The sequence below is a fragment of the Canis aureus genome, chromosome 5 (assembly GCF_053574225.1).
Source record: "Canis aureus isolate CA01 chromosome 5, VMU_Caureus_v.1.0, whole genome shotgun sequence".
In the NCBI taxonomy this organism is placed as follows: domain Eukaryota; kingdom Metazoa; phylum Chordata; class Mammalia; order Carnivora; family Canidae; genus Canis; species Canis aureus.
The window spans coordinates 80977201-80992658 of NC_135615.1; the positions used below are offsets into that span (position 1 = coordinate 80977201).

Here is a 15458-nt window from a genome sequence, read left to right on the forward strand (position 1 = left end):
CTCCAAGTTCTGATTGATCCCTTTCTCATGGTCAGCGTGCTGAGCTCAGGGTCTGGGTGGGGAGGTGGGCGGTGGGGGGACAGGGAAGGGGCCTAAGGTTCAGGATGTTCCTTCCACCTGTCTTTACCCCACGCCATCCCAGGCCCAGCAGGCACCGGGCAAGGGACAGGTGCTGCCTGGAAAGACACTGGGCGGTGGGGAGCCAGAAGCCAGGCGGTGAGCCAAAGGGACCACAAAGAAAGCTGGGTGATGGGCATCTAGAAGTGAGGCAGAAGGGTGGGGGCACATGGCTGTGCCTGCTGTCTCCTTTCTATCCCCGTGGAAGCTTTACTTTTTAACAGAAATCTCTGCCTCTCTGTCTTTGCCTCTCTGCTTGGCAGTGGTGACAGTTGGCATCATGAAGACCCCGAGTGTCCTGGAGTCAAGCCCGCCTTGAGCAGAAGTGGGAAGGCATAGAAGGTGGCCTTCCAGGGCTCTGCACGCTTCCTGGCACCAGAGATCACTCTGGTCTTGTTTAGTGAACACAGCTGACCTGTGTCAAGGAACTCTAGGGGTCCCGACCATGCATGCCTCATTCATCCCTGCACATCAATGGTTCATTGAGCACCTACTATGTGTAAGACCCACCACTGGGCACTTTGATCTCTTTCAGCCCTCACAGAAGCCCTCCGAAATAAGATATTAATAGTAATAATAATAATAGAGCTTCCTGTGTGCCAGGTACTCCCAGTTTTCTCATGCTGAAGTTTGAGTGATCTGGGACAAGTTATTCCATATCTGTGCCTCAGTTTCCCCATCTGTAAAGCCCCATCCTCACAACAACCCCATGAGGTAGGTATGAGTGGCATCATCCCAAGTTCACAGATAAGGAGACTGAGGCACGGGGCTGTTGTTTAGAACTTGACGCTCACTCAACTGGAGGATGTCAGAGCTGGACTCTCACCCTGGCAGCCAGGGTTGATGCCCTGAACCCCCAAGCTCGTTGCCTTTTGAGGTGGCAGTGACACAGGTTTCTGCAAGGTCACTGGCCAGTGGCAGGGTGGACGCAAACTCTGCAGCCTGGAAAGAGAAGCGGGAGCAGGACGCCCGGGTCCTCGGAGGCAAGCAAGGCGGCAGACTGTGGCTTTAGAGCAGTGGTTTGGGCTCTGGGCCTCCTGCCAGCCGAGGCAGCTCATGGCCTGGCTGTGCCTTCTGGGGACTGAGAACAGACCCCTTCGTGTGCAGGGACCACATTCTTCCTGGAAGCAAACTCCGGCAAGAATCCATCACATGGGTCCCTCTACTCTGGGACCGGAGTGGCCCCGAGGTCAATCTCTCTGACCACAGTTTGGCAAAAGGATCAGAAAAGAGGCTCAGAGGCATGGTTCCTGACCCCTGGACAAGCAGGAGGCACGCCAAAGCACTGCAATTCAGAGAGGCTTCGTCCGCCAGGCGCCCTCGGCCACCCCCCCCCCCCCGGCCCTCCCGTGTGGCCATCAATCAGCCCAGCCTCCTGCAGGGAGACAAGCGGGGGAAATGTCCTCAGAGTCCGAGATGGACACAGCAGCCAGCCGACATTCTATCATTCAGCACCTGCAACCGCCCGGCGAGATCAAAATGACAAACCTCTTAGCAGATTAGGAAACTGAGGCTCAGACAGGCCAAGCAATTTGTCTGAGGTCCCGCGGCCGATGCCGGGAAGACCTGGGGCAGGAGCGCAGGTCTGTCTGGCTCCAAGAGTCCAGCGGGAGGACAAACCATGAGAGGGTGGCCTGCAGCTCCCTCTCTCCTCTGGGACGGCCCCGGGGCTGCTGCAGAGCAGGACCAATTACCCAGGTTGAGTAAAGGCAACCGCAACTTTCCCTGCAAACCCGCAGCTGGGCCTGGGGCCTTGCGGGAGGCCTATCCCAACCAGGTCAGCTGATGGGTGACCCGGGGCCGAACCTGATTCCTGCTGGTTCATCAAAGCTGAGCTAAAAACAGCCTTGCTTTGGCAGTGGAAAATTGAAACTCCCAGCTTCCTCTTAAGGCTCTTAAACAGGTCAGCCCACCAAAAAACCCAATCCTTCAATCTGGGTTCTCTTAAAAAGTAGGGCAGGCCAATTATGTTTTACTGTCCTGAGCCATGTGGGGCTGAGCGTGGGGAAGGTCAGGCCAGGGCGCCTGGGGCTGCCGGCAGATGGGAGACGGAGGAGCCAGCCAGCCTCTCCCATCAGCCCCTTTGTCAAAACAAAATTAAAACGCCTGGACTCTCGCTGGCACTGAGATCCCATCCAAGGTAATAGGTATTTATCTTAGCGGGTTCGGTTTTGGGCTCGATGCCATGGGGATGTGGAAACTGGAAGGGAGCTTGTTCCCTGCTCTGCCACCCCAGCGCCGTGCCTCGCACCGAGCAGACATTCTAGAACATTATCTGTTCACTCAGACATTCACCCGGCGTAGGCTTCCTGAGGACCTACTATGTGTCAGGGCCTGAGGTGCCGGGATACGGCTGTGAACGGTACAGACAAAAATCACCGTCTTCCTGACGCCGATGTCCTAGACGAGGGACACGGGCCACAGACGAAGCAAGCTTTGTCGCTTGTCGGTGGCTCTGTGCATATGAAATAGACGGGACGGGGATGGGGTGTGCTGGGAGTGGAGGTAGGGGGTTGGATTTTAAGTGTTGAGTTGCAGGGTGGTCAGGGGAGGGGGCCCTGGAGCAGGGACCCAGGGCGGGAGCCAGGGAGCCACGTGGGCCTCGGGGACAGGAATGGATGCGATCGACAATCACTGACATCAAGCTGACATCAAGCACCACAAATCTTCCTCGGCACGGTGACATCCAGCATCTCCTTGCGGCTTCCTTGGGCCGCGCTTTAGGAGATGAGCAACGGTGAAGTAGCAGAAGCTCAGAGACAAAGTCAAAGACAAAGTCTCCCCTTCACAGGCTTGCCTCCTGGGTGAGGACACGAAGGGATTCAACAGCGACTCTCTTTCCCTAGTAATAGAACCCGCGAGAGCGGAACCCGCGGCCGCCCCAAGCAAAGACTACACTTCCCAGCCACCCCCAGGACGGGGCTGGCCATGTGACTACCTTCTGGCCAATGGGATGGGAACACAGGTGTTCAGTAGGGAGGTCCTGAGGGCTCCTGGAGGGAGGGGCTGTGCCCTTCTGCATCCCCTTCCTGGTCCCCCTGGCTGGAATGTAGTCCCAAGAGCTAGAGCTGGAGCAGCCTTCCTGCGCTCTGAGGTGACCTGGAGAATGAAGGCCAGGCACCGCGGAGCCCCAGGAGCGCAGGAGCCTGAGTCCCTGCCTCCATGGAAGGCCCCGCATGCCCTGGACGGGCTACCTAGACTCTCAGGAAACAGAGACTTTTATCTAGTTTAAGACACATTTACTTTGGGTTTCTGTTGCATGTAGCCCAAACGAATACTAACAGATAGAGTTTCAGACAACAGAAAGTGGGTGCACTGCGGGGGGCAGGGGGAGGAGAGATGACTCCCGGGTGTAAATCCAGCCACTACTGATGGCAGTAGATTGCTACAATTGGAGAATTAAAGGGCACCTCTTCGGCCTTTTTAAAGAAAAGCCAAAAATAAAGGCATGGATGTGCAATCTCCCGATTTTCCAAAGTTTGCCATTGATCTAATTTTTAAGAATTTTTATTTAAAAAAAAAAAAAACAAACTCCCAGGGTTGATCACACAGAACTTGTTTACTGGCTGGCTTTGGCCTGGGTGCTCCTAGCTTGTGCGTGAGAACGCCAGGGGAGGAAAGACTTCCAGGGGGAACACAGCAAGCGAGTGAGGGCAGAGCTGGGGCCATCCGGGCTCAGGTGAACCTGCCGTTGGAAGCATTGAGGTGATAGCCACCTGCGTGAGCAACTTGCTTCGAGCCTTGTTGGGTTCGAGCTCCCGGAGTGGGTACCTTGGACCCCCACCCAGGCCAAACAGGAATAGTCCTGCTCAGCCCAGCACCCACCCCCACCCCCACCCCTCAGCGGACACAAGGCCTGCAGAAGTGAGCAGTGGCCTGGCAGACGGGCGCATCTGAACGGACACGTCACTCTCCACCAAAAGCTTCACCATCTGTTCCTCGTGCTAACTGCCAACGGAAGGAGGAGACGGGTTCTTGGTGGTGATGTTGGAAACGCGAGAATGAGGAACGGGGCAACTGTTCACCCTGCTGGGAGCTTGGAGGGGGGCAGGGGCTGTCCCTCAGGCCCACGGCAATGTCATTGAACGGTCGCACTGGCCCAGGACGACGCCAGCAGCTAGGTGTGGGGTGGCCCGCGATCCTGGTCTGGGGGGAGCCACCTAGAGCCAGCATGCCCTCCCCCTGACTCTGGGGAAGGCCTTTAGCTTTACAGGGGACCTGTCCCTGTGCATTCTCTGGACCCGCTGTCAGCGCCCGCGTGAATCCCACGGATGCTCAGGGCACCGGCTCTGAACCCCAGCTCCTCCACTGACGCACCGTGCGACCTCGAGCAGGTTACTCTACCCATCTGTGCCCACCTTTCCCCACCTTAAAATTCAGGACAGTAATATACGTTTTCTGCGGGCTTTGGGCTTTTGGAGGGACTAAACGAGATGGCACAGACCAGCCCTGCCCCAAAGCTGCCTTTCTATTTTTATTCCGTCATTAGCATTGGTGTTTACGCTGCCTGCCAATCACTGGGCCCTCCCGGCTGCTCCTTGAGACGCCTGCGTAGGGATGTGGACTCATGCCCAGAGACCAGGTGGGGAAAGGACAAGGACCAGGAGGTCCCAGAAGACGGCTCCGTCAGGGCGCGCCCAGAGAGAACATGGGTGCGCGTTGCTCTCGACAACACTCAAGACCAAACACTGAGAATTATTTTCTCCAACGGGTTTTGGATGTTTGAGGCTTTGTCCTGGCCTCGAGGTCTCTTGAATCTGGTGGTTCTGATTCTCAGAGTTAGGGAGTTGGCTTAATGGCCAAAAGCACAGGTGGTGGCATCTGAGAGAGGTCACCTGAGGTCAAATCTTAGCTCTGCCACTTGGAAGCGCAGTGACCTTGGGCAGGTCTGTGCTCTGCCTCCCGATCTGTGAAAGTGACGGATAGGATGTGACTGTGGTTACAGGATGAGGAAAGACAGAAGTTCTTTCCCTGTTCACAGACCCTGGAGCAGAGGGGTGGGTGCCGGTCCTGGAAAAAGCTGGCACGAACGACACCACCATGTATGGCGAAGGTACTGGTTCTAAGTGCCTCACTTATTCCATCTCTTAATTGTCACCAAGACCCGGAGGGGCGGGCACCATACCCATGACGAACTGGGGCTTCAGTGAGGTTCCCTGAGCTGCCAGAGTTCACCCCAGAAGACAGTGGTACAGAGAGATGTCATGAGCCCTGCAAAGTGGAACAAAGGGTGGGCCCCATCCTTTAACATTAGCTCTGTGAGCCAATCTGCCCCTGTGTCCCTAACATCTAGAACTTTGCTAGGCACATACAGGTGGTCAGTGAGTTTGCTGACTAATAGTACAGAACACACAGCACTTAGAGTGTGCCAGACACTGTGCTAAATAGACACGTAGGGGATGCCTGGGTGGCTCAGTGGTTTAGCACCTGCCTTCGGCCCAGGGCGTGGTCCTCGAGTCCTGGGATCGAGTCCCATGTCAGGCTCCCTGCATGGAGCCTACTTCTCCCTCTGCCTTTCTCTCTCTCTCTCTCTCTCTCTCATGAGTAAATAAATAAAATCTAAAAAAAAAAAAATTAAATAAGCACTTACACGGGCTGACCCACTGAATCCCCTAATCACCCTGTGGTTGTTATTATGTAGTCTGTCTATGTGTCTATGTGTCTATCTCATCTCCATTTTATAGCTGAGGGAACTAAAGCATGGAGATGTTAAGTAACATGCCAAAAGTCACACCAAAACTCACTCTCTGGCCCTCACAGTGCCCCTGCCTGGAGGAAGGGACAATGACAGCTCTGCTCTGACAGGGCCCAAGTTCTCCAGGGCACCCCACCCCCACGGCTCCGCATCATTGGCTGGCACAGCCCAGGCCCAGTGATGGGCACAGGCTGAGGACCCCAACTGGCCCCTGGCATACTTCTGTTTCAGGCTGACTCTGCGTCTGCGTTTCTCATCAGGGGCCTGGACTTTCAGAAAGTGAGCCTGAGAGGCAAGCACGGATCTCTGCACTCCAGAGTGTGGCAAGGCTTTGTGTGCTTCCAACCTCACAAACACTGAAGGACTTTTCTGTTCCAGATACCATGCTGCGGGCTTCTACATAGGACCTTATTAAATCTTCAGTGCATCTGTCTGTCCTTTCACCTACCCATTCATCCATCTGTCCATCTATTTCTCTGCTCATCCATCCATCCATCATCCATCCATCCCAGTATCCACCACTCATCCATCCATCTATCCAACCATCTATCCATCCATCCATCCATCCATCCATCCATCCATCCATCCCAGTACCTACCACTCATCCATCCATCTATCCAACCATCCATCCATCCATCCATCCATCCATCCATCATCCATTCATCCATCATTCATCCATCTAACAAGTCTACATTAAGTGTCTACCATGAACCACTCAATGTCCTTGATGTAAGTAAGCATCACCACTCCCATTGTAGACATGAGGAGAGGCCTCAGGGAAGTTACATAATACACCCTGGTGCTGGGCCTTTCCAAGTTCTTCTCTGGCAAGAATATTATCAAACCCTTGGATTCAAGTGTGGCCAAGCGTGCTGGCCAGAGCCAGAGTTTCTCTCTTTTCTTGGTTCTAGGTGGTTCCAGGTGGGCCAGCTTGTGTTGGCTCATGGACAGCTCTCAGCTGACGGTGGCATCATCTCCTTGGGGCTGAGTGGGAATAGCCTGGGAGGGTATAGCTGGATCAGAGCAAACGTGCCCCACTGCTGAGATTCCTCTCACATGGTACTTCACACTCCCCTGCCTTCACTCCAGCCATAGATCTCTGGATGCCCCACTGGCCTTTGTCCCTGCTGTGCCCCCCTGTGCCTGGAAAGCCTTCCTCCTAATTCGTTGGCCATTTCCCACCAAGCATGGTCTCTGATAAATCATCCGAGCCCCTCACCCCCCTTCACCTCTGTCAGCCAGGCCCGGTAGATGCTTGTGGACTCCTGGGCTATGAGTGCCTCCCATAGCTCGAGAAGTGTGTCTCATTGCAGCCAGAATTCTTAGCCACTCTCCCAGGCCTGGCGCATCATTGGCCTCTGTGTAAGTTTGCTGAGGGACAGGATGGTGGAGAGATGGCCTCAGACCACCCCAGCCGGGTCCTGGCTCTGCTACAAGTCATTCTCTGTGTGTCCTCAGGCAAGGCACTTGACTTCTCTGGTTTCCCTTTCCCTCATCTGCAAAGTGGGGCTCGTGAGGGGGTGACCCTCACAGGCTTATTGTGAGGCTTCAACGAGCTCCTGTACACAGAAGCCGGGGCAGAGGGCCCAGCCCACAGCAGCGCTCATACACACTCAATAAACGTTAGCACCGTTACTACTATTAATGAGGCACGAATCATCTCTATACAGGAAGGATGACCTGCTAGCCTTCAGGGAAAGAGTCAAATCTCTAGAGCTGGAATGTGGCGAGAGCAGCCAGACTAGTCTGGAGTTGGGGGAGGAGGAGGAGGAGGAGGAGGAGAGAGAGGAGGGGGAGGAGGAGGAGGGGGAGGAGGGGAAGGAGGAGGAGGAGGAGGGGGAGGAGGAGGAGGAGAGAGAGGAGGGGGAGGAGGAGGGGGAGGAGGGGGAGGAGGAGGAGGGGGAGGGGAAGGAAGGGGAGGGCCGCGGCTGAGTACACAATGTCTTTGTTTAAAAAAAAAAACATTGAGGTACGTTCAGGAGAAGGCAGATGCATGAGAATAGGTTTATCAAGGTGGTTTTCAGCTCCACTGTAATTTAAAATAAATAAGTCAATTTAATGTTTATAGAGTGAGTTATGCCTTATTAGGGACACGGTGAGCTGAGGAAAGTTGGCCAAGGCGAAATTTGAGAAATTGGCCCCGGCCGTGGGAGTAATTATGGCCACGCGTTAGTGTGTAGTCCTGCCCGATGATATTTTCATTCCGTCTAATTTATTAGTTTATTAGCTTTATGGGGATTGTAGAAAGTTATACCACAACATGGGTCTAATTTGATCCGAGCCCAATTTTCACGTCTTCCCGAGACGGGCCGTAATAAGGCAAGAGACCCCTGCTTCAGAGCCGCTTCCAAGTTTTCCAGAAAGACTCAGGGCAGAGTTCCAGGGCGCTGGGCACCAGGGGTGTGAATCAGGACACGACAGAGGACAGGGGTCCGCGCAGAGCACAGACTGTCCAGTCTTCCAGGTTGGCACCTCTGCCTTCTAGTCACGTGACCACCAGTGCTCGGTGCAGGTCAGTCTCAGTGGTCCCACCTGTGAAATGGGAGCAATAAAGATCCCTCCCCCATCAGTGGTAATGGAGAGCCCTGCGGAAGCAGGGCCTGGGTGGCGTCGGTCACCACTGTCTCCCGAGGGCCCAGCACCATGCCCAGCTCATCACGGGCATTCAGTAAAGGGTGTGGGGTGAATGTGTCAGAGGCCGACTGCTGTGTAAGGTGCGTAGCCCTTAATCGTCACCCGCTTCTACTTCCTGTGCCCTGGGCCAGTTCCAAGAGCTTTATGAACCCATTTAAGCTTCAAGAGCATTCTACGAGCTAGGTACTGTTATCATCAGTCCCGGTTTAGAAAGGGGGGAAACTGAGGCCCCGCCTAGAGTCCCATAGCCAGTGTGGCGGAGCTGGGATTCAGACACCAGAAGCCTAGCGCAAGGGGACCCTATCATGTCATCTCCTGTCCTAAAGGTGCCTTATATTTGGCTTGATTATGCCCAACAAAGATTCAGTTCCATGATACCTCAAGCCCTTTCATTTGGAGCCCAAAACCCGCATGAGCTGGCCACCTCTTCCCTCTCCAGCTGCAATGCCTTCTGCTTCCTCTGCCCCATCGGCCTCCTCCTCCCCAGACGCCCCCCTTCTCTGCCCAGGTGGTCTCTGTGCCGGCCCCACACAGCACCCAGTGGGTCTGCTCCATTCAACAGATGCCTTTGAGAGGCTCAGCCTGCCCGGCCAGCCCAGGACGGTGGGAGCATGAGAATGGATGGCAGAGCTTCTTGCTCTCAAGGAGTCCACGCCAAGTTCCTGAGCACCTACCGTGCACCAGACCCCGGAGGGGGAACCGGTGCAGAAAAGAGGAAGGGGCTGGTCCTTGCATCCTACACATGGTCAAAGGGCCCTCGCAGATGTGGTTGAGGATCCCGAGATGGGGAGACTCTCCTGGACTATGAAATCACAAGAGTCCCCAGCAGAGAGGGACAGGAGGGGCAGGCTCGGGAAAGAAGAGGTGGTAACAAAGGCACAGGTTGGCGCAATGCCACTGCTGCAGGGGGCTACAGGCCCAGACTGTGGACACTTGCAGAAGCCTCAAGAGGCAAAGAAACAGGCTCTTTCCTGGAGCTTCCAGAAGGAACTCAGTCCTCCTGGCCTCTGATCTTAGCTCAGGGAGACCCATTTCAGACTTCTGACGTCTGGAATCGTAAAATGCGAACTTGTGGCATTTGAAGCCACTAGGTTTATGGTGAACGGTGGCGGAGGCGGTAAGACAGTAATACAGCAGCCACATGGATGGAGTTCGTTGCTACTGTGCTAGAACCTGACCGAGCGAGATCTCATTTCATCTCCCAGCAGCCACTCTCCTCAGGCAAGCAGGTGCTCTCACTCCATTCTACAGACCCCGTTATTCACTTATTTAACAAGGACTTATTGATTGCCCAGGCAGCCTTCCAGGTGCTGGGGATGGAGCAGGAGAGCAAGAGAGGGGAGGAATGGTGATTTCTGGAGGGCAGAGGGACACCATAAACAAGCCTGCTTGTACGTATGTATCACATAACACCAGGAAGTTACATAGACATAGTCTATGGAGGGGGAGAGGCAGAGTAATGATAGTGATGGGTTGCTGTTTTAGACAAAGTGGTTATGGAAGGCCTCTCCGCAGAGGTGACATCTGAGCAGAGACAGGGACGGACCGGAGGAGGAAGACTTGTGGACATCTGGAACATTCCAGGCAAAGAAACTGCAGAAAGGTCAGGTACTTGTTCACCTGGGTTTGGAGACAAGGGGGGGCCTATTTAGCCTGGGTAGAGGTCTCAGGGCAGATTCCCAGGGGCAGAAATGTGTGAGTCTGTTCTGGAAGGATTGGTGGAAGAGGGCAGACAGGCACAGGTGGTGGGTGGCAGAGAAGCACGGTGGGAGCTTTAAGAAATGGGGTCACCCTTATGGCTGGACCAAGGGTGGGAATGCATAGGTAGTGGGGGCATCTGGAACTTTCAGACCTTGCTGGCAGGGCTCTGAAAAGGGGAAAAGCCCTTGGGGAAACAGGCAGTGTCGTAGGTTGAACTGTGTCCTTCCAAAAGATCTGCTGACATCCTAACTCTCGGTACCTGTGAATGAGAGCTCATTTGGGAATAGGATATTTTGTAGATGTAAGGGAAGCAGAGGTCATCCTGGATTAGGTGGGCCCTAATGCAGTGTCTGGTGTCCTTATAAGAAGGAAGTTTGGTCACAGAGGCACAGACCCGGAGCGCAGATGCTACGTGAGGACAGAGGTGGAGAATGGAGAGAGGCGCCCACAAGCCAAGGCCTGCCGGCCACCACCGGATGCCGGGAAGGGGCGAGGTATGACTTTTCCCTAGAGCTTTCAGAGGCAGCATGGCTCTGCTGACACCTTGGTTTCACACTTCAAGGCTTCAGAACTATGAACACATATACTTCTGTTGTTTTAAGACATGCAGCTTGTGATGGCGGCCTCGCAAATTAATACAGGCTGCCCCCACTGAAGTCGGGCCTCAGCCTCCCCTACGCTCCTGCATCCCCTCTCCTAGGGATGCATCCGAGAGATACGAACACCCGCTCACGTTCAAGGCCACTTTACTCGTCATTGCTCAAAACTAGAAGCAACAGGGCAGCCCGGGTGGCTCAGCGGTTTGGCGCCGCCTTCGGTCCAGGGCCTGATCCTGGAGACTCAGGATCGAGTCCCACATCGGGCTCCCTGCATGGAGCCTGCTTCTCCCTCTGCCTGTGTCTCTGCCTCTCTCTCTCTCTCTGTGTCTCTCATGAATAAATAAATAAAATCTTAAAAAAAACAAACTAGAAGCTACAACCCCAACGTCCCTGCACAGGAGAATGGATAAAGCGACTGTAATCTCGCCACACAATGGAGTAGTTCACAGCGATGAAAAAGGATCATCCACTGACACATGACCCGGCCCTGCAGACAGGTCTCCCAGACGTCAGGCCAGGCCGAAGGAGCCAGACACAGAAGGTGCAATCCTATGTGTGTGCAACACGAGCCCGGGAGAAGCTAGTCAGAGTTTGTTCAGATGTTAGAATCGCGTTTCCCTCTTGGGGGAAGGACCCCGTGTGGGGTGCTGGGAATGTGTTACGTCCCCGCACGGCGGGCGGGCACTGGGCCGTACGTGTGTGGTTCCCTGAGCCGGGCCCCCTACATTAAGCGCTGTACTGTGTGCATGTTATATCTTCGTGTAAAAGGGAAATAAATAGATGGGGACCCCCAGGGCAGAGCCTCGGAAATTGGACGGAGGCATCTGGAGTTGCTTCTGTTGGCCTCTGGGAGGCTGGGGATGGAGGGCCGCTGAGCGGAGGGTGAGGTGCAGGCAGCCGTGGCCAGGGCTGGGGGCACTTAGCGGCATCGAAAGGAGATTTATGATGAGTCCAGGGCCCCCCTTGGCCCATCAGCAGCCAGAGCAGCTGGCAGGGCCTGCGTGTGCCTCTCCCCACCCTGGATCTCATAGGCTGGCATCGCAGCCTGGGCAGGCGAGGGAGAAACAGAGCGCGGAGAGCTAATGGCGCAGAGACACAGCCCGGGCGCGCTCTCTCCCCTGCAGGCCTGTCCTTATCGGCTCTCTGCTGGGTCCCGCTCTGTGCTCATCAGCTCCGTCCCTCCCGGGGCGCCCTGGTGTGTACGCTCAGGCCTCTGCACCTGCACCCCGGCCGCCCTGGGGCCCTGCCCTCATCACTTGCCTCCTCTGCGGGCCTGTTGTTGGGCAGCCGGCTGGAGGCAGGGGATGGAACATCACCCAGGGCAGGACTGAGCATCTTGTCATGGGAGGTGTGATGTGAGACCAGGTACCATGGCCCGCAGCTCCCAAGGGTCATCCCTTGTGCCCCCTATTCTGGTCCGCTTAACCCCAGAGCCTGGCCCCTTCCTCCAGACTCCCCAGGTGCTTCGCTCACGCGGCACACAAACAAGTGAGTGAACTCACAGGCCAGCAGTGGAAGCGGTGCTGTGGTCTAGCCTGGCTGTGGGCTGCCTGGGTTCAAATCCTGGCTCTGCCCCTTGCCCTGTACTTAACCTGGGGCAAAACATTTAAGCTCTTGGGGCCCCGATTATCCTATCTGTGAAATGGGACAAGTAGTGACATTTTCTCCATGGTGGTGAATTTTTACCAGTGAAATACTCGGCCTTGGCACATAGGAGGACCCAGTGCAACTATAATTTTTGTATGATATAATTCGTGTTGTGGCTCCAAAGATGAAAGCAACAAAAGTCACAGCTCTGCTTGGGAGGAGCCCTTGGGGGACCCCAGATCCATAGACAGAGCTTTTGTGGGCACCTCCTCCTCTTTCTCCAGGACTCACAATGGGGAGAAGCTGGGGGAGAGGCCAGGGTTCAGTGACGGCAGAGGGATGGGAGCTCAGGGGTCACAGCAGAGAGAGGGGCCCCCTCCCCGGGCTGGTGGGCCCCTGACACAGAGGCCAGACAGAGCTTAGCCACAACTCCTCCAATGCAGTGGTGCAAATGTGAGGAGTCCTCGCTGCCAGGCACCGAGTAGGATCCTGAGCCCCCCAGCCTGAGCTCCAGCCGTTCCCTGCTGTCCTGACCCAGCCTGATACCTGCTTAAAATTCTGGGTGCACCCTGCGGGGGGTCTTGGGTTTGGATTCGGGCCAGAGCCCAGTGTCCTGCCTCTTACCTCTCCTCTGGCTCAGCCACTCACGGGGTGTGACCCTGGGCAAGTCCCTTAACCTCTCCAAGCTTCATCCTCTCACCTACAGATGAGGACAGTAATAGTACCCTCACACCGAGGATCTGCAAGTCAATGTGTGGGAACTGCTTACAACAGTAAGAGCTTGAAAAATACTGGCCTTGGCTTTACTGTTAGTCCTCAGATCTCAGGGCTCTGGCTGTATCATCACCCTCGTGGGGGGAGCAGAGGTCCAGGGAAATTAAATTAAAGTGCCTGAAAGCCCCTGGCAGGGTTGGCGAGTGGGGGGAGAGTTATGACTGGCTTTAGTCCCAGGGTCCCCACAAAATACTCAACATGCCCAGGAACATTAACTTGCCCGGGGAAGGGAAAAAGAACGACACAACCAAACAAATGCCCTGTCAAGGAAGGAAATAAGTAATCAATTAACTGAGCCTCCCCAAGCCTCTCCAAATAATAATTAGGAGTGTCGGCCCAGCTCACAAGGAAATCACCATTGCAAGGACTTGCCGCTCCCCTGAGAATCCAAACGCGAGAACACGGACCCCATTGGGCACCGAGGCGGGTTCCCGGCACGTCTCAGAACTGCAGGCTTCTCCCAGGCCCCAGCCCTGGCTGTGCACCGAGCGCCGTCACCCTGGGGATGGGGTCCGCCACCGGTTCCCGTCAATAGCACAGAGGGGAAGTGGCAGACAGGGACAGAGCTGGGAGGGATGCCCATCGCCGAGGGCTCCCTCCCATTCGTGCCCTGGAAAAAGGACAGTGAGATTCAGAGAAGCCGAGTCACACGCAGCCTCCCTGCAGACTCAGGACTAGGCTGCTGGGCTCTTGTCTCAGTGCCAGGCCTGTGGTCTAATAAGCCGACCCTCTGACCAGGAGTTCACCCGTCTGTAAAAGAAGTATTTGCTGGGGGATCCCTGGGTGGCGCAGCGGTTTAGCACCTGCCTTTGGCCCAGGGCACGATCCTGGAGTCCCTGGATCGAGTCCCACGTCGGGCTCCTGGCATGGAGCCTGCTTCTCCCTCCTCCTGTGTCTCTGCCTCTCTCTCTCTCTCTCTCCCTCTATGTCTATCATAAATAAATAAATAAATAAATAAATAAATAAATAAATAAATCTTTAAAAAAAAAAAAAAGAAGTATTTACTGGCCGCTGGCTACGGAGCTGCCTGGGATCGCCTGCAGTGTCGGGGAGGCATCTCCGCAGACATGACGTCTGATCTGAGACCTGGGATGGGGAAGAGCATCGCTGGCAGAGGAAAAGCACGAGCAAAAGTCCAGAGGCGGGAATGAGCTTGGCCACAAGGCTGAAGGTCTCAGCGGGTGGCCAGGGAGCAAGAGGGGTGGGTGATGAGGCCGGCCAGGGGGTTGGGATCATCTGGGACCTTGTAGCCCTGAAGCTACAAGAAACTGGGATTCTCTCCCGTGGAGCTGGGAAGCCTTTGCAGGGCTTCAGGTAGCAGGTGCCATGATCTGAAAGCTCCCTCTGGCTGCCGGGTGCAGAAAGCACCTGGGCAGCGAGAGACCAGATGCACTGAGAAAGGACCCAAGCAAAAAAAAAAAAAAAAAAAGGAAAAAGAAAAAAAAGAAAGGACCCAAGCTGTTGGGAGCTGCAAAGGAGCCGCTAGCCCTTGACTGGACCCCTGGAAGCCTGGGCCCTGGCTCCTCCACTGCTCCTGGACTCTGTGACCTTGAGCAAATCACTCAAGTTCTCTGATTGGCTCTTTGCTTTTTCTAAAATGAGAAAGCCCTCCCTGCCCCGCAGCCTCGCGTGGTGTTGCTTCATCATCTCGGCTGTGGCCGGTGTCACTTGCAAATGGAGGTGACAGGTGCGTATTTTGTACAAAAGGCTGATGGCTCCCACCACCTTCCCATTTATCTGTCTCCAGGGCAAGTGGCAGGTGACTCCTTTTCCCTGACCGAGGCTTAGCTCTGCAACCACCCAGTGATCCGGCTGGGCACTGCTCCACCGTTCACTCATTGTCTCCTCCCCCCTGGATTGATTGATTGATTCATTCATTCATTCATTCCATCCTCCATTCATCTGGTCACCCGCCATCACTGCACACTTGCGCGTGCTCAGCAGTGCGCTCACGTCTCCTTGCCTGACTTTCCCGGGACCCTTAGGCTCACCAGACCTTCCATTCACCATCAATCCCAACCAACCCTCACCTCCTGGAACAAAATTACCTTCTGAGGCAAAGAAGGTTCTCCCAGAACTTGGGAACTTTATTAGGCTGCAATAATATATTAAAGAGGAGGCCTGAATCACCCGGAGCAAATTCTAATGTGAAGAACTACCACGGCGACAAATACTTTGTTCTGAACCGTTTACTAAATTAAGTCTTTCCTGGACATTTTTAGCCTTCAATTTTTTTAATACTCGCAATAAAGTAGTTGCATAATTAGTAATAAAGCTGACAGCCCAGTTACTGATTTTTTACTTAGAAGGAAAAAGATGTGTGTGTGTGTGTGTGTGTGTGTGTGTGTGTG

At 54.9% G+C, this 15458-nt stretch overlaps 1 protein-coding gene and 1 long non-coding RNA gene across 3 annotated transcripts in view; one reads left to right on the forward strand and one right to left on the reverse strand.

The window, feature by feature from the left end:
• Positions 1-15458, reverse strand: part of IGSF21 (immunoglobin superfamily member 21) — a 239535-nt gene that overhangs the window by 49606 nt on the left and 174471 nt on the right. The window lies entirely within an intron of this gene.
• LOC144313534 (uncharacterized) lies at positions 77-626 on the forward strand. Its single transcript, XR_013379172.1, has 2 exons — positions 77-216; positions 381-626. It is a non-coding gene; the product is annotated as an uncharacterized LOC144313534 (long non-coding RNA).